The sequence below is a fragment of the Alnus glutinosa genome, chromosome 12 (genome assembly GCF_958979055.1).
Source record: "Alnus glutinosa chromosome 12, dhAlnGlut1.1, whole genome shotgun sequence".
In the NCBI taxonomy this organism is placed as follows: Eukaryota; Viridiplantae; Streptophyta; class Magnoliopsida; order Fagales; family Betulaceae; genus Alnus; species Alnus glutinosa.
The window spans coordinates 22,866,022-22,892,042 of record NC_084897.1 but is presented as its reverse complement, the minus strand read 5'-3'; the positions used below and the strand labels follow the sequence as shown (position 1 = coordinate 22,892,042).

Genomic DNA, 26,021 nt, shown 5'->3' with positions numbered 1-26,021 from the left:
GAGTTTCTTGAATTGAATTTATGAATAAAATACAAGAATAGAGTGTTTGATTTGATTTGGTGAATTTCAATACCTTAATGTTTTTCTTCTTTACATATTTTCTCTTTTTTCTTTTTCTTTATTTTTTTATTTTTTTATTTTGTTTCTTAGTCCTTAAAAGAAATAAAAAATCTTGACTCTAGGTTAAAATAAAGTTAAAATTTAAATAGAAATTAATTTTTCTTTCTTTACACACATTTTTCTGTGAATACGATTTTACATTTGTATGTATTATACTATACATATGATTCGTGCGCTTACGAGTATTATAATTCGCAACACTTTAACAAGTACATCATAATGGAGAAAATGGACAACGTAATTTTTGCTTTGGTTCATCAGTTGAAAGTAAGTAGATTTCTACCTGCATGTGTTTGAAAAACATGTACATAGATCAGAACAAGAACATCCTTTTCACAGTTATGCAGAAACTTTATTGGCACGTACCGTGCCTAGCTACCGATCGAATACAGACACGTATAGCCCACAAGAAGGTTTGACAAGCTTTTTCCCTCCCCCGGAGCGAAGCTACCTTCTGCTTTGGTTCATCAGTTGAAAGTAAGAAGATTTCTAGCTGTGTCTTAAAAACATATACATAGAGAACAAGAACATCCTTTTCACAGTTATGCAGACGTGCGTACCGAATATAGACACGTACGTATATCCCACAAGGTTTGACTAGCTTTTTTCCTCCCCCGGAGCTAACTTAAAGCTTCGTCGACATATACACGTACACAAGAATAATATAACACATATATCGATCCCCCGGCCCGTCCTTTGCACCATCCAAATTTGAATCAATAAAGCGAGTGGGATTCACCAAAAAAAATTTGTCGACATATAAGTTATAACTCTATAAAAATAATTATTATTGAGAGTGTAGCTCACGAAAAAGAATTTTGTTTAAAATTCTTATTTTAAGTTTCAAAATGTATTGAGCCCACATTGCCAATATTTATTCGTGGTTCGTTTATGATGACAAAACAACCAATTTCTAACGTAAACAAATCTTTAATATCTATCACGTTACTGTTTGTTATGAATTAGTATTAAAAATGGCGTGTAATTTAATTATTGAAGATTTAATTGTAAATATGATAATGGGTGAATTTTATTCTAAAAAAGACTATTGCTAAGCATAATTCAAATGAGATGTTAAGGTTTTTTTTTCTTTGGCCATGGGGTGGTTCGGCCACCCTCTTATTTTTTCTTTTTCTTTTTTCAATTTTTTTTTTGTTTTTAATATATATATTTGTTTTATTATTTTTAATTTTTTATTTAATTTTTAAAGATTTTTATTTTTTTTATATTGTGCCACGTGTTAACCCTCTAAGGTTGACACGAGACAAGATATTAAAATTTGAATGAAAAACTTAACAGAGATATCAAGTTGGTTTTTTTCTAAAACCTAGGTAACATCTGTAATAGAAATGAAAATTCATGTACTAAAAATGTATTTAACCCTTATTTTATAGAGAAACTAATGTGGGTGATTTTTAGAATTTTTTTTTTTTTAATATTTAGGAAAATGAATAATTGTCCTCAAGGGGTAGCTCAATCGGTTGGAGATTACGCCTTATCAAGCGGAGGTTACTAAAATCTCCCCTCCTCCTCGTGTGGACATGTAAAAAAAAAAAAAAAAAAGGAAAATGAACAACCTGTAGAGTATTTGCTACTAGTGCTCTAAGAGCATTCATGGTAGACTCACCAAACTAGTTGTTTGGCTTTTTGGTGAGCCAATTTGAAAAAAAAAAAAAAAAAAAAAAAAAAAAAAAAAAAAAAAAAACCTTTTAGCAGCCTCTTTACTTTAACCAGAATTTTTTGATGAGTGAAGAGTACTCATGAATTTCGATGAATACTATTCACTCATAAAATCTTTAAAATATTATAAACATTTGTCATTTCTCTCTCTTTTTTTTTTTTTCTTTCTTTTTTCTCATTTCTTTCAAACACCAATCAGCACGTACATCACCACTTTTTTCCTTTCTTTCTCTTATTTTCTTCTCCCAACTCTCACAAGTATTATATACCAATTTAATTAATCAAAGCATTATATCAACTAAATACTATCACTGTTAATAATATTTGAACTATTTATTAAAAATACAAAAAAAAAAATTAAAAAAATTTATATAACGTAGATTTTTGTTTTTCTAGAGAATACGATTAGAAAAAGAGAGATACAAAGAGATTGTGGGTAACGGTTATAAAAAATCTAAGAGTTTTATATCTCTATTTTTTAAATTTTTATCAAAACAAAAATATTAACAAATAACATAAACATATTAAAAAAAAATTAAATAGAGAAAAAATAAAAAAAAAAAATTTAAAAAGTATTATTTTAAATAAAATAATAATAATAAATAGTTAAAATAGTAAAACGATGTGCTTTAAAAAGGCAGCTCATTAGAATAAACAAAAATAATAATTATTTTTGATAAATTAAATTTGATGAGACGGTTAAAAATGCTCTTATAAGTTATAACCGAATGTCTCGAATGTTTATCCAAAAAGAAAGTGGAAAAACTGCCATGTAAAAAAAAATAAAAATAAAAAAATAGTGGAAAGACTGCCAGCAAAAAGAACAGAAAAGGAAAGGAAGTAAAGACTGGTCCGACAGCTTTGCTGCGCGCGGATTCTGAGAGATTTTGGGCTTTATTCTATACTGCGCGCGGATAATAGTTATGAACTCTTACTACTTTTATTTTTTTTAATTTTTTATTACACTTACAGTACTATGGCCAATAATGTATGTTTCAAGTCCGTAATCCAAGGTGAAAAGAAGTTGAGGCATTGAAAATCATTAGGATAAAACTAACAAAGTCGAATTAATCAAACTAAATTTTTTTTTTTTTAGACTTATTAGTTTCCAACAGGTATTTGACTCTTTGTCATTTGTGTAAACTCTAAAGCAAATTTTTCTAAAAAAAAAAAAAAAAAATTCAAGCTGCTTCAGATTTTTCTTTCCTCTTTACTAATTAACTATTTTTTTTTTTTTGAATTTTTTAATCAAACTCATCATTGCATGCAAACTGTAAAGTAAGTTATCTTTTTGTACGTTGCCATTCATTAATGCCGATGCGTACGGCTATACGAAGTTGAAAAGCAGGATTATACTAGGGGCGCCGTTTATGCTAGGCGCATTTTTCTTGTTAAGGGTGGATAGCAAAATGAAAAATACTGGAGATATTTAAATTTACACAAAAAAAAAAAAAAAAAAAAAAGTTTTCCAAAAGCATGAAACCGTATTAGAGGTTTCACATAAGCTTAATATTAAAATAAGTTAAAACAAAATTTTACTATATATACAAAAATATCTTTTTATTTCCTGTTGAACCCAACTCGCAGGAAAACCATCACACTGTCGGAAACTTTGCACACCGGCCGACCACGACTCCAATCCTGACCACCGAAAACCCAGCACCCTAGACAATCTTGAACTCGACCATGACCCCGATCACGCTTCTAGTGGAGGAAGAGCCAAATCCTAGCCAGTCGGTCGGGGAACGATCAGATCTCGACTAGCCGGGATCTAGTCGTTAGCCGGGATCTAGTCGTTCGTGGCTGGATGATGCCACTGGCCATGATGGGAGAAATCACGGAGCAAGCCGGAAACTCCAAACTAGATGTCCGGCCACAAAGCAAGGTGGTCTTGAAATAATGGTTTTTGCTAAAAGGGTATTTTTGTCTTTAAGTATGATGTCATATCAGTTTGTAAACTTCTCTTTGTAAAAATTTAAATACCCCTAGCATTTCTCCAGCAAAATGGTGAAGGCAATAAAAAATGCTAGGGGTACTTAAAGTTTTAGAAAGAAAAGTTTACAAATTGACATGGAGCCTTATTTGAGGCTCCATATCAGCTTAATATTAAAATAAGTTAAAACAAATTTTAGTACATGGAGACAAAAATACCCTTCCGTCTTTGGTTAAACCCTTGGCCGGCCGTTCTCCCCTCTCAACGGCCATTCGTCTCTCCCGGGGTCCAAGTTGCCGACATCTAGAAATCTGCCCAGATTCGGCCTTCTCGAACCCATATCCGGCCGAGAATCGATTGTCCATTCCCGTACCTAGTTCCCACCGAGCGTCGAGCGTCCCTTCCCGAACCCAGATCTGCCCAGAAACCCACCCTTGTCGCCGTTCCCTTGCTTCATCCTCGCCGGTAGTTCTTCGCTCTCGTCGCTGAATCTGGGTTCAACCGGATCTACTAGTCGAGCTTCCACTAGGTTGGTCCGGCCGAACACTGAAACCCACGCATCGACCGGATTTGCTATCTACCGGATCTCCCTCTCCTTCTCGACCATCTGGGTATCGACCAGGTCTTCTTGTTCAGCCATGACTGGAGGCTGGGATGTAGACTTCTGTTGGGGCGAGTGAAATGCATTTTTGTCTTTATATAAGACACTTCAGTTTGTGAAAGTCCTTTTGTAAAACTTTAAATATCACTGACATTTTTTTTTTTTAAAGGCAAATAACAAAAGTGGCTTATACCCCCTCCCCACATCCAATTTCTTATACAGTGGCGTAGCATTACTACGTCAGGTTTTTTTGGGGGCGACAAACACACCACTTTACTTACTTCTTTGCCATCTCCCTGCCCGCCCCCCCCCCCCCTCACTGTGCCCCAGAAGGATAGGCCTGTTTTAGCTCGTTTCCAAAGGTAAGCGGTTCAGTCTCTCTCTTTCTCTCAGTGCTCTAACATGGACGACTGCCGCATTAAAACCACAGGTCCACAGGCGCCTCCAACGCAAACGCCAGCGCCGGCTCCTTCGCCTTCGTCGTCATCTCTGCGTCGCAAGCACTTGATCTCCACGTCGGTGGTGGTTCCCGGGAAGCTCGCCCTCCTCTCCAGCACCAAAACCGGAGGCCACTTGTTGCTCTTGTCTGCAGACTGACTGTCTCGCTTGGGCGGCGGACCGTTTGGGAGGCGCCTCTGGTTTTAATACGGCAGGGTGGTGTGTTTGTGGCGAAAAAAAAAAAAAAGAAAAAAAAATTCTGACGAACGTCAGGCTAGGTTAACACTTAGTTGAACCAATGCGAAAATGATCTTTTTATTTAATATTGTTATTACTTTTTTTTCAGTTATAATCTTACTGCTCTTGTACTTTTTTATTTATTAGACTGACACTCTTACTTTCCTGCTTCCTTCTATAATACCCAAAGGTCCGAATGAAGACTGCCCAGCAAAAAGAAAGGGGGAATATCCGAATGAAGACTGCCAGTGCTCAGCCCTAGCCACAAGCATGAACTTGTGATCGCTCTATACCTCGCCCATTTTTTATTTATTAGACTGACACTCTTACTTCCCTCCTTCCTTCTATAATACCCAAAGGTCCTAAAGAAGACTGCCGTGCAAAAAGAAAGGGGGAATATCCGAATGAAGACTGCTAGTGCCCAGCAAAGAGAACAAAAAAGCTAGGAAAGCCCTAGCTACAAGCATGAACTGGCGATCGCTCTATACCTCGCCCATTTTCTTCTTCTCGATCTACAGTCCTCTCTCTTTCTAGATCTGCACCTTCTCCTCTGCCCTCTCTCTCTCTCTCTCTTGATCTGCACCTTCTCCACTGTCCTCTCTCTCTCTCTCCCTAGATCTGCACCTTCTCCACTGCCCTCTCTCTCTCTCTAGATCTGCACCTTCTCCACTGTCCTCTCTTCCTGCACGACACCGATTTTTCTTCTCCATTACTGAGCGACGTCACTGTGAGTTTAAGCAATAACGAAAATGCATCCAGTTTCTCGTTCTATGAAAGGTAAACTTTCTTTTCCTCCCTCGGTGTGACAAAACGTTATTAGGGCACTAACAAAAATGCATCCATGATGACCAGTTTTGTTATTGGAAATTTTTTGTGTCTATATACTGTACGTCTGGATTCCTTTTAGATAAGAAAAAAAAAATAGTATTTGAACCAACCTGGTTCAGGATTTGACATGGTTTGGCTTTCGTACTTTTTCATGAATACTGTGAGCAGCATGACCGATTTCGCTTCCATGTTTTAGCATCTGCAATTTATTCTTTGTCCTCATAATACAAGAAAATAGATCGATGTTATACAGTCTGCACCTCCATTTATAATCCATTTAACACCCGTGACCCAACGGATAGGAGGCTTCTAAACAACTTTTTATGGGGTAAGATAAAGTAGTATGTTGCATTTCTCATTTTGATAGGATGCACAACTTAATAACCCAACTAGGGCCTTGACTCTTTTCTAGAGGACATATATAAGACTCAAAAGTTGTTGGTATAATCCAAATTAGCGTTGGTGTTTTTTAAATACAGATCCCAAAAACATGATTAACAAAAAAAAAAAAATAAATAAAGTATAGAATCAGGTAGACAAAAATTAGTATAATTTGGAAAATTCAGATTAAAAGTAAAGTGGAATTCAAGTTAACTAAGAAATTAAAAGGTCTTTAAAATATATTCTTACATTCAGGAACTAAAATAGACAAACAAGACAAATCATATATTGATAGAACACATTCGCGATTTGTTGAATGGAATGGTGGTAAACAGTACTGCATAGTTCTGAGTCTTCTAAAGCATTGAGCCTTAGAACTTTCATTCCGTATGCTAATTGCTAAAAACATGATGTAGTGTTGTTTTGTCTGCTGGTTTTCCAGTGTGTAATGTTTGAGTTTCTAGCTTTGCTGTTGCAGACTTGCAGCTAGCTAGTTGTGTTTCATTTTGGAACTTTTGATTCCAGTGTTTTACTGGAGAGTTGTTTTGTGGTGTTTGGTTTGTAAGGCTTTAATTCATTAGGAAAAAAAAACATGATTCCATCAATATGTATATATATATATATATATATATATATATATATATATATAGATAGAAACACAAACAAGCATTTATAGGAACGGTATCCATCTGCCACCAACAAATCTAATTCAAATTATCATTGAATTCTTTGGAAGCATTATTTGATGGACATAAATTTCTTACAAACTGGTTTGTATGAAATTTCTTACAACCCACGTATAAAAAAGACAAAAATCCTTTAAACATGTGAAAAACATGTATTTTTTTTTATTAATGCTATTAGAAAAAATATGTAAGAAGTACATGCTATTTAAATAACACGTGTTTCTCATATGTAAAAAGACACATGTCAATCTTATACGTGGATTGTAAAATATTTCCTACAAACCGATTTTTTGAAAATTTATGTCTTTATTTGACGCACCTTAATTTGAACCTTCCATACACTTTTTTTTTTTTTTTCCTAATTAATGGCCGTCTTTGCATAAGTTGCCCTTTATTTCTGTTCTAAATTATGTTTATCATGTTTTAGTTTTAGTTTGGCCTTGCAACAATGATTTTCTGACCCTGCCATTGCCTCGGTGTGACAAAACATTGCTAGGGCATTAACAAAAATGCATCCACCATGACTTGTACGGATTTTGTTTTTGGAATTGTTTTTTTGTCTATACATATATTTTTTTCTCTTAGATTTTGAAATATTTTTAATTTAATGCAACATTATCTTATACAAAAATAAAAAAATAGACTATACATTATCTTATACAAAAATAAAAAAATAGACTATTTGATGATGGAGTTTTAGTTATATACTCAGTGATATATGCAATTTTAGTTAGGTAATTTGATGATCTCAATATACTATATATTCTTAATTAATTAATTAATAGTCGTTAATCTTAATTTGGTTGCTCAGGAAAAGCTGGGACCAGTTCCACTGCCGCTTCAGAAGATACTGTACGTAAAATATCTCATCAGACTATTATATATATATATATATTTGACCTTAAACTTGATCTTAAGATTTAAAATCTAATTAATTCATTTTCTTCTATTGCTTACAACCGTGCATGTAATATGTGAATTAAATACATGCAGCTGGAATATTCAAAAGTACTTGTAGCTTTGGAAGGCTTTTGGAAGAGCTGGCCCAGATATGATGAGGTGGCACGTGAAATTCGAGAAACTCTAGATAATTGTCCCCACAAAATGCCTGAAGTACTCAAGGAATTGATGTCAAAGGAAGATTCAGGATTAACATCGCTTATGGATGAGTACATGGCAAAACTTCCAAACAAACTGGTATATATATATATATGGTATTTCGCTTTATAGTTTTTTTTTTTTTTTTATTTTTATTTTTTATACATATTTTCTTTTTATTGTCTTTATATAATATTTAAGCTTTATCTCTTCCTAGGATCAGAAGTATGGGTACAACAAGGAAGAGGAAAAAAAGCTTTGGCAAGAAAATTTTCTAAAAGACGTCAAGGAGTATAGGCCCGATATTTATTCGTGGTTTGTATACGACGACAACACAACCAATGCCCAGCGTAAGCAAATCTTTATCTTCTATTGTGTTACCGTTCATTATGAATTAGAATTAGAAGAGAGGTGTGACTTGGTGTGGTCTTATATAGAAGAGATAATTAAAGAGTAAGAGTGTCAGTCTAATCACGACCATGATATTTCCTAGAGAATAGCTTTTAAATTTGGAAGACTAATTAAATTCACGTACCTACTCATATCTCACATATTATGTAGCTTCATTTGGATATATATGGCTTGTACTTGATATTAATTGACTATTATTGTTGAGAACGTATTATATATGTTTAACTTCATTTTATATTTTTAATGTGTGTCTGTCTGTGCATGCAGAACATCTTCCATTTTATTTATCTATTCTAACACTTGCAAATTAAAACAGAGTAATTAATAGTGAACCTCATCAAATGCATCTAGCTAGTAATCACTTGACAAATCTCAGAATCATAAATTGTAATTACTAGCTACTGTAAATATTTATCGTTATTTTAGTGATGAGAGTTCAGTGGTGCATGGTACGTAAGTGGAGTTTTTCCTTGTTTTATTGATTGTACGTATTGATTCCATTGTAACTTAATTTTGGAAGGGCTATTTTAAAATAATCGATAGATCAAACCAGCTAGGCTTTGGGAAATTCTCTTATAGATCTAAATATGGTTTCAATGTCTCTACTCTTTATCAAAACCAAAAAATTATTTAAAGGCGTACGCCCGCCCATCCGGAAAAGTGATAAGAGTATGAATTTTTTTTGTATATTATATATGATCGAGTATTTTCTAGTCTGATTTATTTAATTTGTTATCAATTGGGACTTACAAATCAAATGGCCGGAGCCAAAACTTTATATCTTACGTACTAAAATAACATCTTAATTTGGTTAAATTCCAAAATTTTGCCTACATATATATGGTCATTTGTTTTGGATGGTATCAATTATGAGTACTAAATTTGAATTATTGAGTTGCCTAAAACCTATATAAAAGTTTGGATTGCTTCACCCTCATCACCCACTTTTGAAGCTTTTTGAGCAGATCATGTGCTATTTCTTCTTCTTTTCTGCATTTATTTAATTTTGTTTTAGACCAGTACTGTTTGAGTCTGGGGAGTGAGGACTGAGAGTGGTGTGTCAGGAAATACTTGGGAACCGATGCATTTTGTTGTTTTCCAAATTTTTACTGCAATGCAGAAAGATTTGGTTTAATCATTAATTTGAAGCAATCTGGGGGGTTTATGCAAAGCTACTGAGCCAGAGACCTTTGCTTTAATGGCTCTTGGCTCTGTCCCTTGCACCAAATTTGCATGGACTGTGGAAAGCCTGCTAATCTGCTATCCTCAAAATAGGGTGGTGCAAGCTGGACCCCAGAGTCGTATCACTTCACATTCTTGACCTTTTACTTTCACAGCAACTACTATTGGAGAGTCCCTCAAAAAAAAAAAAAAAAAACTACTATTGGAGAGTTGTGGCACATGGAACATGTAGATACCAGATAGCAAGTATTATTCGAAAGTTGGTTTAACGGTTGCAAATCGTGTTATTCGAAACAAAAATAATAATAATTAATTAATTAATGATTTTGAGACGTCATTTATAAAAAGATGTAGTTAAATATTTAGTAAAATCATGGTTCGACTTTTAAAATCGTGCATTTTTAAAAATCCACGACTTGATTTCAAAATGTTAGATTTCTTCACGTTCTCAAACCAATTCCCGTTTGAGATGCTTTTTGTAAGTTTGATTAAAAAATACACCTTCACAAGATGAAACTCACTGCTTATTGTGTATGCGCATTCGGCCTTGCGATTCTCTCCATTTGTTTCGGTGTAAAATGGTTTCCGTCGTAAAATAATTTTAGGGAAGTCATTTTTCAGAAAAATATTTTCCGTCGAAATCATTTTTCTGTGTTTGGCGCGTACGGAAAATTACAAATATTTTTTATATTTTAATTTAATCATATTAATTTAAAAAAATTAAATTTTATTCACAAAATAAAAAATATTAATATAAAATAATATAAAAATATTTTTTTAAATTTGGCATATACAAATTCCGGCAAAAGTCACCGGAATCCGGCCATTTTCGCTGGATCCCGGCAAACTTTGCCGGAATCCGGCACAAAACGGCAGGATCCGGCGACATCTGCCGGATGTTGTCGGATTCCGGCTTAATTTGTCGAATTCCAGCATCGACCGGAGTCGGAATCTGACTTGTCGAAATTTGGCAATAGTCAACTGCTTGAACGTAAAGGTCGACTGCATTGTTTAAAAAAGAATCGACTGTATCTACCATCCACGGAAAATGATTTACGCTTTTAAAAAGCGTAAATCATTTTCCGAAATTTATTAAGCATTTTTTGTCAAACGGAAATTATTTTTCGGTTGACCATTATTTCCGCCCCTATCAAACACCGAAAAATATACGTACCTTTTGCCTGTTATAAATGCTTTTAGATGCTGAACTAAAACAACGCACGACATACTTATGCCTGGTGGACTCAGCTATACGTACCAAAGGTTTCTCTTTCAAATATTCCTTGTCTGAAAATTTATGTTATATCCAAGGATAAGTATGATCACAACCTAATCATATATCAAATGCCAAAGCTATATAGTGGCAAAGATTGTTCCATAAATGGCCATTCGGGGAGTGACTTGCCCCACGTTCTCTCATGGCAGTAGAACGTCCGAGTGGTGCGGAATAAATTGAAAGATGTGCTCTAAATTAATACTTTTTAAAGTTTGAGAATATAATTATTAAAGTAGTGAAAAATCAGAGATAGTAAGTGAAATTTTTCATAAAACAATTAGACAATATGTTTTCCATATTTTAGTGCTTGCAATTTTGTAATCTTATATTATGATTTGTCACATGTACGTTTTTGTTCAGCTAGCGTAGATCTTGATCAATTAATTAATCTAAGCCATGAGAAGCAATTAATTAAATGGAGGCCATTGATATGTCTTTATAATTTGCATTGTGGCTCTCCATATAATTCCATCTCTCGATCTCCTTGTCCCGAGAAAAATAAATAAATAAAATTGGCTCAGCTCGATCGGGACACTAGTGGATCAGTTTGAGCCAAGCTGAACATGGTTAGTGACTTAGTGTCCTAGCTAGCCAGACGAGTTTGAATAAACTTACTCAACAATTGTTCATTCGAAATATCACAGAACAGGGATGCACTAATGGGGAAGCATCTTTCAGTTCTCTTGCTGGGAAACTATTTGTGCTAGTGGGTGCTGGAGGTGCAGGAAGAGCCTTAGCATTTGGTGCCAAAAGTAGAGGAGCTCGGATGCTTATTTTTGACATTGATTTTGGTATATTAACCATAACTCTAAACTCCAGGATGCTAAACAAATAGTTTTTTTCTTCTATACTACTATGATTGTCATTTCTTCCGATGAGTAGCTCGATCAACTAGAAATCACGCCTCATAGAGTGGAGGTCATTAGTTCGAATCTCATTTATTTCTTTCATCTGCGTAACTGCAGCACAGTAATTGGTACCGAACAAGCTGATTGTGTATTGCTTCTGAACCCACTATCCTAATTCTTATCGTTTGTCCAAAAGACAGAGCAAAGTCTCTTGCTTGTGCTGTATCTGGTGAAGCTCGGCCTTTCGAAGATATAGTTAACTTCCAGCCAAATAAAGGAGCAATCCTTGCAAATGCAACACCTTTGGGAATGCATCCAAATACATATCGAGTTCCTGTATCTGAGGTCAATACTCTATCCCTTCTAGAACAAGTTGAACAACATCCCGGTTTTGGTTTTCGTCATAATTAAAATTAGGGTTAAATACCTTTTTGGTACCTGAGTTTTGCAAACTTTATTTTTTGGTACCTGAGTTTCAATTCGCATCACAGATGGTACCTCAATTTTGAGAAAAGACTGAATTGATACTTCAGTTAAGTTTTCCGTCAAAAACAAATTTCTTCCTCCTCCTTTTCTCGGTTTCTTTTCGCCTTATTTTTCTTTCTCTTTATTTTCCTTTCTCTGCAACTTGGGAGCTCTAATTGCTGTGTTCAGCCCTTCTCCTCCATGCACGCACCTGATCTTTGACTCTCTGCTCCTCCCCACGTTGGATCTCCATGGTTTGGTTACTTTTTGCTATGGTGATCTTCAAAAATGGTTGCAAATGGTTTTGTGGTCTCCTTTGGACACTGGGCTTGTGCCTTTCGCTGATGACTCTGATCATCCAACCTCTATCAATGCTTTTCTTGTTTTTGCGCTTCTCCTTCAGATGTGCTACGGTAGTAAACTCATAGCGGAGTTTCAAGACGCGTTGAGGGGCCGGTTGTGGTTCGTGTCCCTTCTATTGCCTTAAACCGCCATCTAGGATAGCCAATTTTGTTGGCATATGTGTTAAGAATTTATAGGTCATGTCATTTATTCGACACAAACCCTTTTATGTTATGCTTTACTGCACTAATATGGTTGTATTGGGGCTTATTGTTTGATTGTCCAGCCCTTTTATGTCTTCTTCTTCTTCTTCTTCTTCTTCTTTTTTTCTTTTTTCTTTTTTTTTTTTTGTGTGTGTAAATTCTCCTCCCCTTTTCTCCTGTTTGTTTGCTTAGGAAAAATAAAATAAAATTGGGAGGTTCTAAATGAGGGTTCTGTATGTTAAATCATGAAACATGGTCAAAAGTTTTCCTTGCACATAGCAAAGAATATATATATATATATATATATATATATATATATATATATATATATATATATATATATTCTCCTGCTCGCAGCTGCTCCTGCTCCTCCAACGCCAACGACTACTGATTGTGTCAGCCATTCCTTTATTATTGCTATTGATATATATAGTGGAATTCATTCCAGTCATTCCCTCCTACACCCTATAATTCATGTAATTAATAATTTGACTTCAGGGTTGTAACTCATTTACTTCCAACAATGGGATTTATTTCTTCTATTGGAATTGGAACTGAAATTCTTGGTTGCCTCAACTTCCTCATATATATATATACATATATAAGGCCCACATGATCACAACCAGGCGTGTGTATATATATATAGAGTGTGGAGATGTGCAATTGTATGAGCAATCTATTTTGCAATCTTTAACCTGCTTTGCCATGTAAAACATGGGCATACATTGTCGTCGAGAGATATAAATTCGTTCGGCAAGGACTCCATTTTGCGCATATTCAAACACTAAACTTAGAATTGAAGTCTCGAGACAGCATCCTAGCTACCAGCTTTAGAATATTTTTGTGAGCGCTAGCTAATCTTTGTAGAAATACCTATAGGCTATATCCATTAGAGCCGAGTCCTTGTCACATGAATTAACCACGATCATTATACATCTTAATGGAAAGTATTCGTCCTTCAAAAGAACCCTTGTACATTTGAATCCCCGAGTCTTCATGTAGAATACGGCAATGATCAAAGTTATTGGTTGCCAAGATGACCTGTTGATAAGAGAAGGTTCGGATGGGAATAGGCCGCCTGCCATTACATGAGGCAACCGGCTTCTCCAATACAAGCCCTCCATTCTCTAGAAATGCTCTCTTTCTCTTCCTATCTTTTCCGGCCATGATCTACAAGAGCAGCACCAATATTCAGCTTCTTCGGTAGTTGTCTCCCCGCTATATGCAGGGCTTGGAAGTGGCCAAACTTTAATCCCATTTCCCCTAGCCGTTCACAAAAGTAAAGCTTGATTTCGTCCAAAGTAAGCGAAGCCGCCTTTGTCAATGCCGTTTGTTAGCCATTATTTGGACTTTTCGGCGATTCATTGGGCAACAAAACATATTCTACGCTTAAGGTCTCTGTTTCCACTCTGCTCGTCTTATTAGACGCAACTTTCTCAATTCTCGCTGATTCGTAAAAGCTAGGACCCAAAACGCGACTTTCTCATGAATCTAAATTGAGCGATTGATTAGCGCTCATCAATTCAAAGAAATTGCTAACATCTGAATTCATAGCCCATTTAGTGCTGGGAATAGTATAGTTGAAGCCATACCCATCTTGCCCAGCACTTATGATCCAGCCCACATGCAGTAGAAAACCCCACATGTGCGTGGCCCAGCACACGTGCTCCATCAACCTATTTTTTGTTTTTCTATTTAAAGCACCCCACATAACTTTCCTATTCTTTCTCTAAATCTTTTTATTTTTTAAACTATTTCTTTGTTCTTTCATTTTTTCCTTCATCGCCAAGAGGTCATTGAGGGCACCAACGTACAAACATAACCAAATCATTTGAATAAATGACGAGATCAGAGGATATAATTAGCTCAATCAATTAATGTTCTGAAAACCGAAATACCATCATATATCATATTATCATATGATTCATACATAACTACACTACTTATTCCTGAAAATTTAGAGAGTTAGAGTGCATTTGTAATTGAGATTTCGTAAACAAAAAGTGCGATTTTAAATTAAATCGCAGAAAATGAACCGTTTGGGAATTACTTTTTTAAAAAATTATGATTTGAAAACACAAAAAAAAATTACTTTTTTGAATCGCAGGCAAAGAAGTACTTTTTTGAAAACACAGCATTTTAAAAGCTAGCATGCGATTTTAAATTCCAAATTCCGATTTTGCCAAACATTTAACTGTGTTTTTAAAAATCATTTTTTTCAAATCGCACATTTTAAAACCGTTATCTTTAAGTCGCACTTTTTGAAATCGCAAACCCAAACAGACCCTTTTTATTGAATTCAGTTAATATTTATTTTCCCTTTTTCATTTCTTCAGTATTTTCAACATCCAAACAAACTATGGAAAGTAAAAAAATAAAAGCTTCCAACTTCAAGATATTTAAAAATAAAAAAGACACAGATGGTTGAAAATTATAAAACAGAATCAACCCAAAACTATTGATAGCCAGATTCAATTCAGAATGATAATATATAGAGTGTACACAGAGATTTCAAGCAAAACGAGACTCAAAATCAAGCATATAATCAAGTACAAAAATACATAAAATTAACCCATAATCGATAATTGATGGGTTACCAAGGAACTTGGATGACAGACCATGTGAGAAAAGTAATCAAGCGACGAACCTCTCGATCCGCCTGGGTTTGTTTGTAACATCAACCATAGTCGGCCTTTTTTCCGGATCATAATCTACGCTTATGATGGCAAGCTGCAATACGGCTTGCAATTGCTGCTGCACGTTGGCTCCTCCTTCCTCTACCAGGATTGCGGGATCCATAATCTAATTCAAATTCATAGCACGATTTCTCAAGTAATCTAGTAAGTTCAAAAGATCTAATAAAACTCTACCGAAGCTAAAGACATAAGTTTTCTTCGTTACCTTGCTCATGGCGAAATAGATGGGGCATACGTACCCGATAGTGAACTCCTGTAGCTCAACTTTTACGTCAATTTCACCCTTGGGGATTGACATGGTCGAAAGTTAAAAATCACACAATTTGGGAACATCATGTCGGTCTTAGAAGATATTTCGCGATTTTATATGCCTATGGATAATGGGTTTAGAGAATGCAGTGTGGAGATATGCAATTGCATGAGCAATCTGCCTTGCAATCTTTAGCCTGCTTTGCCACGCCATAGGCTCATGATGTTGTGGTCGAGCTCCGTCGGAATCAAAGGCAAAAATTCGATCGCTAAGGGTTCCATTCTCAGCGAATTCATAGACCAATGTGGGAATTTGAATCTCGAGACAGCACCCAATCAGCTTTATAACATTCTTGTGAGCGCTCGCCTTTGCAAAAACAGCTATGTCGGTGAAGGCCATGTCCGGCACTGCAGCGTCTTCTTTATACTCCTTGATGAAAATAGTTCAGTCATCAAAAGAACCCTTACACCAATTATACAACATTTCATTGTTTACAAGAAGGCGAGGATCAAAGCCATTCGTTGCTCGGCTAAGCTCTTGATAGGAGAAGGTGCGGATTGGAATTGGCCTGCCATTACATGCTCCAACTAACTCGTCTAGTACTTTGCTTCCATTATCTAGAAACGCTCTTTTTCTCTCTCTTTTTTCCGTCATTCTTTACAAAAATCCTCGCTTTTTGACCTCCATCTCCCCACCACTGATTGAATTAATGTGCACGTAATTCATCGACACTAAGTGGGGCGTTCCTCATCATTGCTATTTGTCTTCTAGTAATAAAAGAGAGATAGAAAGGTGACTAGTTATTAAACTAGTTTGTCTTTCAGAAACAAACTTGCCACTGTGACAAATATTCTGAACATGTTTTTGGCTCTGTTTACGTTCAAGATGGGACCAATTTGGATCGCATAATAGAGGTAACTATCTATACAAAGACAAAAGGAATTGTTGTTGTGGTCCTGTGGACTGTGTTGCATTATCTTTTACGCTTTATCGTCGTGAATGAGCATAAACACGCTTATATGCATCCACACATAAACATATAAACATTTTCATTTAAATTGTGCTAACCCTTGCAGTCAGTTAAATCTTTTACCTCTTCATTTGGTAATATGAATCAGATTTCAGGTGCAATAGTCAAAGTGCAAGATCCTCGTCCTGGTGAAAGAGAAGGGAGGGTCGTTATTTCAGGGCCTTCATCCAATCTGCAGGGAAAACACCATATCATTAGTCTCATCTCATTTAATCATCAAGTGATTGACTGACAGCTAGGTTGTGTTGCTCGATCACTTTAGTTGTCCTTTAGGAGTAGCTGGTATCCGTGCATTAATTTCTCATACTTACATGCAGATTCTACTTGAAAGCTCTTATGGAAGAGAATCTGAGCAAAAAAGGAAATTAAGGGCGTCATTCACTCACCTCTCACAAATCAACTGAGAAAGAAAACTCCGGCCCGGAATTTTGTCGATCACCTACTGAGCTAGCGGAGCAAGGATAATTTCTTCCTTTTACGGTGGTGACTTCCACGTTAATAATAATCACAGTTAATACGAACCATGTAATTACGGGATTATGTCTCTCAATTTTCTTGTATAAATATCCTATCATGTAATCTACGTGATCAATCATCAAGAAAATATACAATTTGTATGAAGTTTTTCTTTCCTTGTTTACCTTCGTCGTTTTCTCTAGTTTTTAACTTGGTATTAGCTAGATACGTACAACTCTGAAGGTTCACTCTATTTCGAGAGTATTCTGTCCTACCTACTGCAAATAAAGAGTCCTGCCACCTTGGAGTGGTCGAGACCAACCCCTCCGAACATATTTGGGGTAACTGAACCAATCCTATTCATTTGGGGTGATTTCGATCGCTTTTATTTGACCAAAGAAGGTGGCTCGGCCACTCTCATTTCAATTTTATTTATTTTTTATTTTTTTATATATATTATAAGTTATATGTGTCATAATTTGATTGGTATTGACATGACATTAACGGTTTCCATACAAAATTAGACTGAAAGTTGTGTATAAAGCTCTACGTGTTAATTTTATTTTATTTTTGCATATGACGGTGAGTTCTCATAATATTTTTATATTTCATAGAACTTAATTGCAGATTAGTGTGACACGTAGATTGATTTTGAATTTTTTTATATTTATTTTATGAAAATTTTTACCTTAAAATCATATTATTATTATTTCTCCTTCCCCTACCCGAAACCACAAAACCGTAATATATATACCGTATACGACATTCAAAACAGTGCTCTTTCAGTTTCTTCCTCCCAGACGCGGATGCAACGCAGTCCGCACTCTATAGCCGTTTGTTTCCCCATGCTCTTGAATGGGTACACGGGCTCTTCTGTCCAAATCAATGTAAGCAGACTAAGCCAACTTAACCACCTCCACCTCAAAGCTTTTACGTGCTTTGGTCAAAACTCCTTTGGCGCCTCTTTCAACAGCACAGGCCTCACCGAGGCCTCACAGTCTTACTCATCTCTGATTCAAGTTATTCAACTATGTACGGAGGAGAGGTCCTCAACAGACGTGGGGAAAATCCAGACCCGCATAATCAAATCTGGTTTTTACCTAAATGTAGGCAATAAGCTTATGGATGCGTACGTTAAGTGCGGTAGTGTCGAGGATGCTCGTCAAGTATTCGATGAATTGCCTAATAAGCACATAGTTACGTGGAACTCAATGATTTCTTCTTACACTAGCCATTTAAAGGAGTAAAGATGCTATTGGGCTTTATGAGAGGATGGCTTTGGAGGGAGTTTTACCCGATGAGTACACGTTCTCCAGTGTCCTCAAGGCTTTTTCTGATCTGGGTCTTGTACTTGAAGGCCGGAGAGCTCATGGGTTGTCCGTGGTTTTGGGTTTGGAGGTTTTGAATGTGTTTGTTGGCAGTGCTCTTGTTGATATGTATGCTAAGTCTGGTAAATTGAGAGATGCAAGGCTTGTGATGGACCTCGTTGCGGAGAAAGACGTGGTTTTATTTACAGCTTTAATTGTTGGTTACAACCAGCACGGTGAAGAGGGTGAAGCTCTCCAGGTCTTTGGAAAAATGATCAATGAAGGAATTAAGGCTAATGAGTTTACTACTGCAAGCATCTTGATCAGTTGCGGGAATTTAAAGGATTCAAGAAATGGGAAGTTGGTTCATGGTCTAGCGATCAAATCCGGCTTCGAATCTGCTGTTGCCTCTTAGACTTCACTTCTTACTATGTATTCCAGATGTGGCTTGATAATTGATTCTTTAAAGGTTTTTAAACGCTTTTCTAATCCGAACCAGGTGACTTGGACATCTCTTATGGTGGGTCTCGCTCAAAAATAATGGCGGAGAGGGCATTGCTTTGACAAAATTCAGACAAATGATTCGCAGTTCAATAATCCCTAATTCTTTCACTTTATCTACTGCCCTTCAGGCATGCTCAAAGCTTGCAAAGCTTGAGGAAGGAAGACAAATCCATGACATAGCCACGAAATTAAATTTGGATAGAGATAAGTATGTAAGCGTCGCCCTCATTGACTTGAATGGTAAGTGTGGAAAGGAAATACAGAAATGGCAAGGTCTGTTTTTGATGCGTTGATTGAATTTGACGTGGTATCCGTTAATTCCATGATCTGTAGTAATGCCAAAAATGGTTTTGCATATGAAGCGCTTGAACTACTCAACACAATGAAGGATTTGGGACTTGAGCCCAATGACGTCACGTTTTTGAATGTTCAATTAGCGTGCAACAATTCTGGGTTAGTTGAAGAAGGCTGCCGAATCTTTGCCACCATCGGGGACAATGAAAATATTGAATTGTCCAGAGATCACTATGCTAGCATGGTCGATTTGCTGGGACGTTCTGGGAGACTTGAAGAGGCTGAAATGTTAATAGAACTCATAAAAGATCGATCCGGATGTGGTCCTATGGAGAATACTTTTAAATGGTTGTAAGATTCATGGAGCAGTGGACATGGCAGAAAGAGTTGTAAATAGAGCCCTGGAGTTTGCTCCAGAGGACGAGAGGACTCATGCCCTGCTGTCGAAGCATTATGCTTCCTGTGGAAATTGGAACCAGTTTATTGAGGTGAAAAGTGCAATGAAGGAGATGAAATTGAAGAAAATTTCTGCAATGAGTTCGGTTGATATTGATAAGGATGTTCATACTTCCAAAGCTGAAGATTGGTCTCACCAAAGAGGTAAAAAGATTAGAAGAACTAATTGAGAAGGTAAAAAAATAAGGGTTTTATTCCTGATGCAGATTTGTGTTGTAGGACTTGGATGAGGAGGAGATGTTTTTTGTGTCATGACAGTTAGATGCTATCCATGGCAATTTCGCTTCATGGTATTGGAATCCTCAAGAACTAAGTTTTGAAGATTCTCACACTTGGCCAATTAGATTCCTCATCTGAAGTAGTCGGTTGATGAATTGCTAGAGATGCGGAGAGATTTCATCGTTTCCAAGATGGGCTTTGTTCCTAGTGAGATTATTGGTGAATCCTGTTGATGCGATTTTTAGCTTGGTGACGTGACAGCCTTCGATTCGTCCCTTCATATATAACCTGCAACAAAGCAAAGACCCGCCGGGGGTTGGCCGGCGGAGCGTCCTCCGACACCCAAGTTAGTTGGAAGTGTGAGAAAGAGAAAATGATCATTTATTTAGATGGAATGCCTCTTAAATGATGTGTATATATAGGCTCCATATATATATATATATATGGAGCCCTTTGAGAAAGTGTGCATGCGTGGAATGTGGCATGGTCATCTAGCATTTGTCCGCACATGGCAGATAAGTCCAAAATTGTCTTTTGCCCCGATATGGACTTACAAACATATGGAAATTGATATGATAACTGAACCATGCATTATTAAAAAAAAAAAACAACTCCTGGCAGCCATTAACTGAACCATGATATTAAACTATTGATTTCCTGTAGTTTTCATTCTTGTCAAAACACAGACTCCTGGAGGGTGAGCTATGAGCCATGAACATCCAAAAAACAACTTATTTTCAATATTTTATGTGAATCCAACTTGAAGCAATTATATAAAGAATTACAGACAAAATTTTCTCCTTTCTTAACCAAATTTACAGTGTACAGTTAATGATATAATTCTACAACCATTTGAACAAGAATTATCTAAAATAAATTTGTCATGTTACAGAAAGAATTATGATACAATTATGAGCTCAGAAATTTCAGTTCCACTGCACAATTCGAAGAGGTTTTACAATCCTTTATGAACCATCAGCTCTTTAGCCAGCTTCACTTCTTGCCATTCAACGGCCTAGCATTTATGAATGTCACTAGCTTGGTCAACTAGATTCACATTTTCATGAATGTCACAACCATTAGGTTCGACCATTTTAATGTTGTAGGAGTATGTTGGCCCCTATTCTTATAGGATCTATTCTATTCTTTATACATAGTTTTTATTGTTAATTAATGGACGGTTAGAACTTAGGTTTGTCACTATGATGTTATGTCCTAATTCTGGGAAAAGCTTTGCCCTCTGTTTTCTGCTACTCGACTTTCATTTTATAAAACTATTGTTTTTAGTCTACTATTTTTAATTGGAATTTGGAGCTTCAAGGGGTTAAATCCTGTCTTTGCTCTACTTTGTTTATGATTAACTTCATAGGGAGAACTCTGGTTATGGATTAATGTTACAACTCCACTCTTTAGCATAGATTAATTGTGCATTTCATTGCAAGGGAAAAGAGAATTGGAAGATGTCATGTTTATGGGTGATTCAGATATAAGTTTGTTTGTTTAGTACTCAATTTATTGTCATTACTTTCATGGCATGCTGAAAAAGGGAAAAATGCTCACTTTTGACAAATAAATATCAACCTTTTGTTTTACAGGTTTGTGAGGTATGGTTTCTCTGAATGTTCAATTTCATCAGTACCAGAGAAGATGACGTAGCGGAAGACTAAGGTAACTAATCAAAGAGCAGGAAGACTAAGGTAACTAATCAAATAGCAGCGTCTTTGATTCTGCAAAGAGAAGCGTCTTTGTATTCTACCCAAAAAAGATAAAACAAGCTTGCAGGCTAAAAGAAAGATAAAACTCCGTAAAGTATTTGAGAGAGAATTCTCTGATTTTATAACAATTCAACTGAGTGAGTTTTACATAAGCAAGCCTATTTATAGAAGAGAAATACTTGTAGAAAAAGTAATCTTAATCCTAATAGTAATAATAGCAAACCTTATTCTAGTAGTAAAAGTAAATCTAATCATAATAAGGAAACGAAATAAATAAAGCAAATCTAATCCTAGTAAGGAAAGAAAATAAAGTCATAATCATAAAAGGAAAGAAATAAAGCTTCTAGGAACCGCACATCAAAGGGACCTTCTAGGAATTCACGTGCTACATCAGTCTCCCCTTCTTGAAAAGAACTTGCCCTCGAGTTAGATTCCGACTCCTCTTGTGGAAAATATTCAAAAATGTCTGCCACGTTGAATGATTGATATATTGCCAAGTCCTTGGAAAGATCAACGACATATGCATTATCGTTAATCTTTTTAAGTATTTTGCATGGACCGTACTTCTTATTCCTCAGCTTTCCAGAAACACCTGCCCAAGTCAGCTCTCTCTCTCTCTCTCTCTCTCTCTCTCTCTCTCTCTCTCTCTCTCTCTCTCTCTCTCTCTCTCTCTCTCTACTATATGTAGTGTATGTACACGTTTATGTCTTTGTGTATCTATGTGGGTGTGTGTGTTTTGGTTTAGATTGGTTATGTTTGCTTTGAAATTATTGATATGTTGAGTGAATTTTATTGGGTTTGCTGGATTGAATTTTGGTGACTATTCGTTTTGGTGGAAAATAGTTCCTAGATGGATTTTTCTAGTGTGCTTGAATTGGAAGTTTTTAATCAAAAAAGTTATACTCAGAGAAATAAATCCTCGAGTGTTGCATCAGTGTGGGTGTGTATAGAGGGAGTTAAACTGAGAAAGAAAATTTCACTCAAACCTAAATTTTGAGTGTATGAGGTTCTTATGATTTTCTTTTTGGAAAACTTTGCCTAGAAAGTTGTTGGCAAAACAAAGAAAGCATTTTAAGGTAAATTGCTCTAAACATTGTCTGCCAATATGTTGCTTTGCTCTCATTTAATTTTCATGTTAAGTGTTTATCAAGTCAAGTTGACAATAAGTGCGATTTTAAATCAAATCGTAGAACATAAATCGTTTGGGAGCTGTGTTTTTGTGTGTTCTAATTTGCTATTGAATGATTCTTCTGGTTTCTTTTATATTCTTGCTTATTTTCCGAAAATGATAACATCTTATGGTCAAATTAGGTGGAAAGATCAGTTTCGTACAATGAGCATAGGCCAAGAAGGCCTCCACTGGACTTGCCTTCGCTGCTTCTCCATGGGAGGATTGTTTACATTGGCATGCCTGTAAGTGCTTGAATCTAACATTTATTGAATTGTTTCTCCTCACCATCTTCAAATAGCAGTTCAGTTCATTTATTGGAGAAACAAATCGTTGGGGTTGGACTAAGGTTATAAATTCTAATATCAAATATGTTATTGGGTGCAAAAAGACCAAAGTGAGTCTCTCACGGAGTGGTAGGTAGAATGAATTTGAGTGCCATCTTTGTTATAACATGTCCCTCGGGATTCCAAAAGGAACTACAGATCCCTACTTTTCACATATGAAAATTTATGTGAGTAAATATACTAAAAACACAAACAAATGCATTAGATTTCTCGGTACCTATATGAAAGGATTCATAATTTTAAGGGGAGGCAGTAAGCTTGTGACTCTTGTAAGTTGTAGCTTAACAAGGGTGAGAGAAACTACCTTTGCTTGCATTTTAAGAAACTGAAAAAACAGTCTTAACCTTTTATTGATCAAGCCATCCAAACACTTTCAGCAAGCAACAATGTGGGGCATAAGTATTTCAGGTGTATTGGTTTCATGCTTATAGGTTGAATATCATGACAGTCAATTTCTTCAGTGTCAGCTGAGGATTCTTCGGAGTTTGCTTTCGAGAATTATTATGTGAATCACATTCCTTTAGAGGCTCTCGTTTGTCATTGTTATTCATCAACACAGGGTCTCCTGTACTTAGACACATATGACTGCAGGATGGAGATGGAAAAGATTGCATATGTTTCATCCTTCCCCCTACACCTGTTAGATTCAATATGGAAATAGTTCTTGACAACTATCAATCTATCATCCATATTCTTTTGTTTGCTTCACAAACATGTTTGTACAGTGAATTCTGTTCCCTTTCAATTCCATTTAACCATTGCAGCATCGTTTTGTGCAATATGTAGGTGCAATTAAAAGCAATGTATGTACTCTTTTGAAGTGATAATTGTTTCTCAACATGTTTCAACAATCACAGCATCAATATACCTGCATTCTTATCCTTCATATGCTTAGTATTACACATTTTTTATTCTTCCAATCTGTGCAACAAATTAACTATTTGCATCTCTCAGTTGGTGCCAGCTGTTTCAGAGCTCATTGTTGCAGAATTGATGTACCTGCAGTGGATGGATACCAAAGAACCAATATATCTTTATATAAATTCTACAGGAACAACTCGTGATGATGGTGAAACAGTAAGCTTCATGTTGATTTACATTATATGACACATATGAAATGTTATATGTTTAATTTCCTTTTGCAATGGATTAGGCATTGTGTCTATCATACTGGGTAGCTTTCGGGTGGGGAATAGTTTGATTAATATTGTCTAATATGTATTAAATCTGTTCATTTTGAGGCAATCTTGCTTTCAATATGGGTTTCTTCACTTTTAGATAGTCCAATTTGTTATTGGTGCCAATTTGAGGTTTAGATGGGTACCAATCCTTTTTCTTCTTTTTTTTAATTATTAATAAAAAGTAATAACAGTGGATTACCAAATAAAAAATTATATTTGATATATAAAGCTACAGTATATGTTAAAGATGATACAATATTTGCCCCTTTTTTTTGTACTGATATGGAATCCACTTGAAATTGGAATTCCTGTTATATGTTCACATTGCTTAAATAAACTTTATGCTCTTTTTGTATATTATTGTTGTAAACTACTTTCTAATGCATCTTCTTTCTCTCTTTATTTATTATTATTTTTCAATCCCTTAATTTCATGGAGTTAAATTCCTTATCATTCAGGTTGGGATGGAGACAGAGGGTCTTGCAACTATGATGCAATGATGATGCATCATAGTTGCAAGACCCTCTGGCAGCTTTTGGATTCCGCGACATCCGACAGTTTTTCCGACAGGTTCAACATCGCGCCGGCGACAATTGCGCCACGCGCCACCGTCTGTAGTTCTTCCTTTTTCTTTTGTATTTGGGGTTTGATTTGTATTTTGGGTTTGCTTTTCAGATGTAATTCAGGCTTTTTTGTATTTTTGGGTCCGTATTTCTATTGGGTTTGGGTGCTTTTGGGCAGATTTGGGTGAATGTTGGGGAGCTTTTTTGGTTTTTTGGGCTTTGGGTTTTTTGTGATTCTGAGTATTGTGGGCGCTGCATGCGGGTTTTAGGGTTGGTTTTTATGGGTTTGTTTGAGTTTTTCTATTTATGGGTTAGCTTTGGTTGTTCCTATGTATACTCCCGGTATACTTAGGAGCGCCTTACGCTTATTTATAAAGTTTTCTTACTTATCAAAAATAAAAAATGAGGTGAGCTTCTTTTCAAAATTCTCCCATATCTCCGGTTTATGCTTGACGTTGTTGATGGTGATTGTGGTAGTGTGTGCATTGGCGTGACTGTTGAATTGATGAAGAACCATAATATGGAAAGTTGAGATGATCAGCCGCATCCATCTTACATGAAAAAACCAAAGGTGAACCAAAAGAAATTTGGAAACTCATCGAGAGTGTTTGTGATATGAGTAGTTTAATTAGTAATGTATTTGAGTCAGTTTTACACAAGTTGGTCTAATGTACGTGGTCGGATTAAAATAAGTGAGTTGGCAACAACATGGGTTTCTGAATTTGTTTCTGCTATGGATTCCCTCGTTAATACAATTAGCGTAAGTAGTGAATCCAACCATCAAAGCTTAATTAGCTTGAATCATTTGCAAAAATCTGCAACTTGCAGTCCCAAAGAGCAAGTTGACAATTGAAAAATCAAAATTACCCTTTTATTAATTAGTAAAAAAATACTATTTTTAAAAAATATTTTTAAAAAAAAAATTAGAAAAAAAAAAAAAGAGAGAAAAAAAAAAAAAAAAAAGTCTTAGGATATATGCAAAATCATTATTTGTAGATGATCGAAATTACAAATTGCTCGTAGTAGAATAAAAAATAATTCATATGTTTTCGGGATAGGCCAAAATAACAATTTAATCTCTGCAGTCAAATTTTATTAGAACACTC

General features: G+C 35.7%; 1 pseudogene; it reads left to right on the top strand.

The window, feature by feature from the left end:
* Window positions 1-17,957: 17,957 nt before the first annotated feature.
* Window positions 17,958-24,838, top strand: LOC133851265 (pentatricopeptide repeat-containing protein At5g65570-like; annotated as a pseudogene).
* Window positions 24,839-26,021: the final 1,183 nt, after the last annotated feature.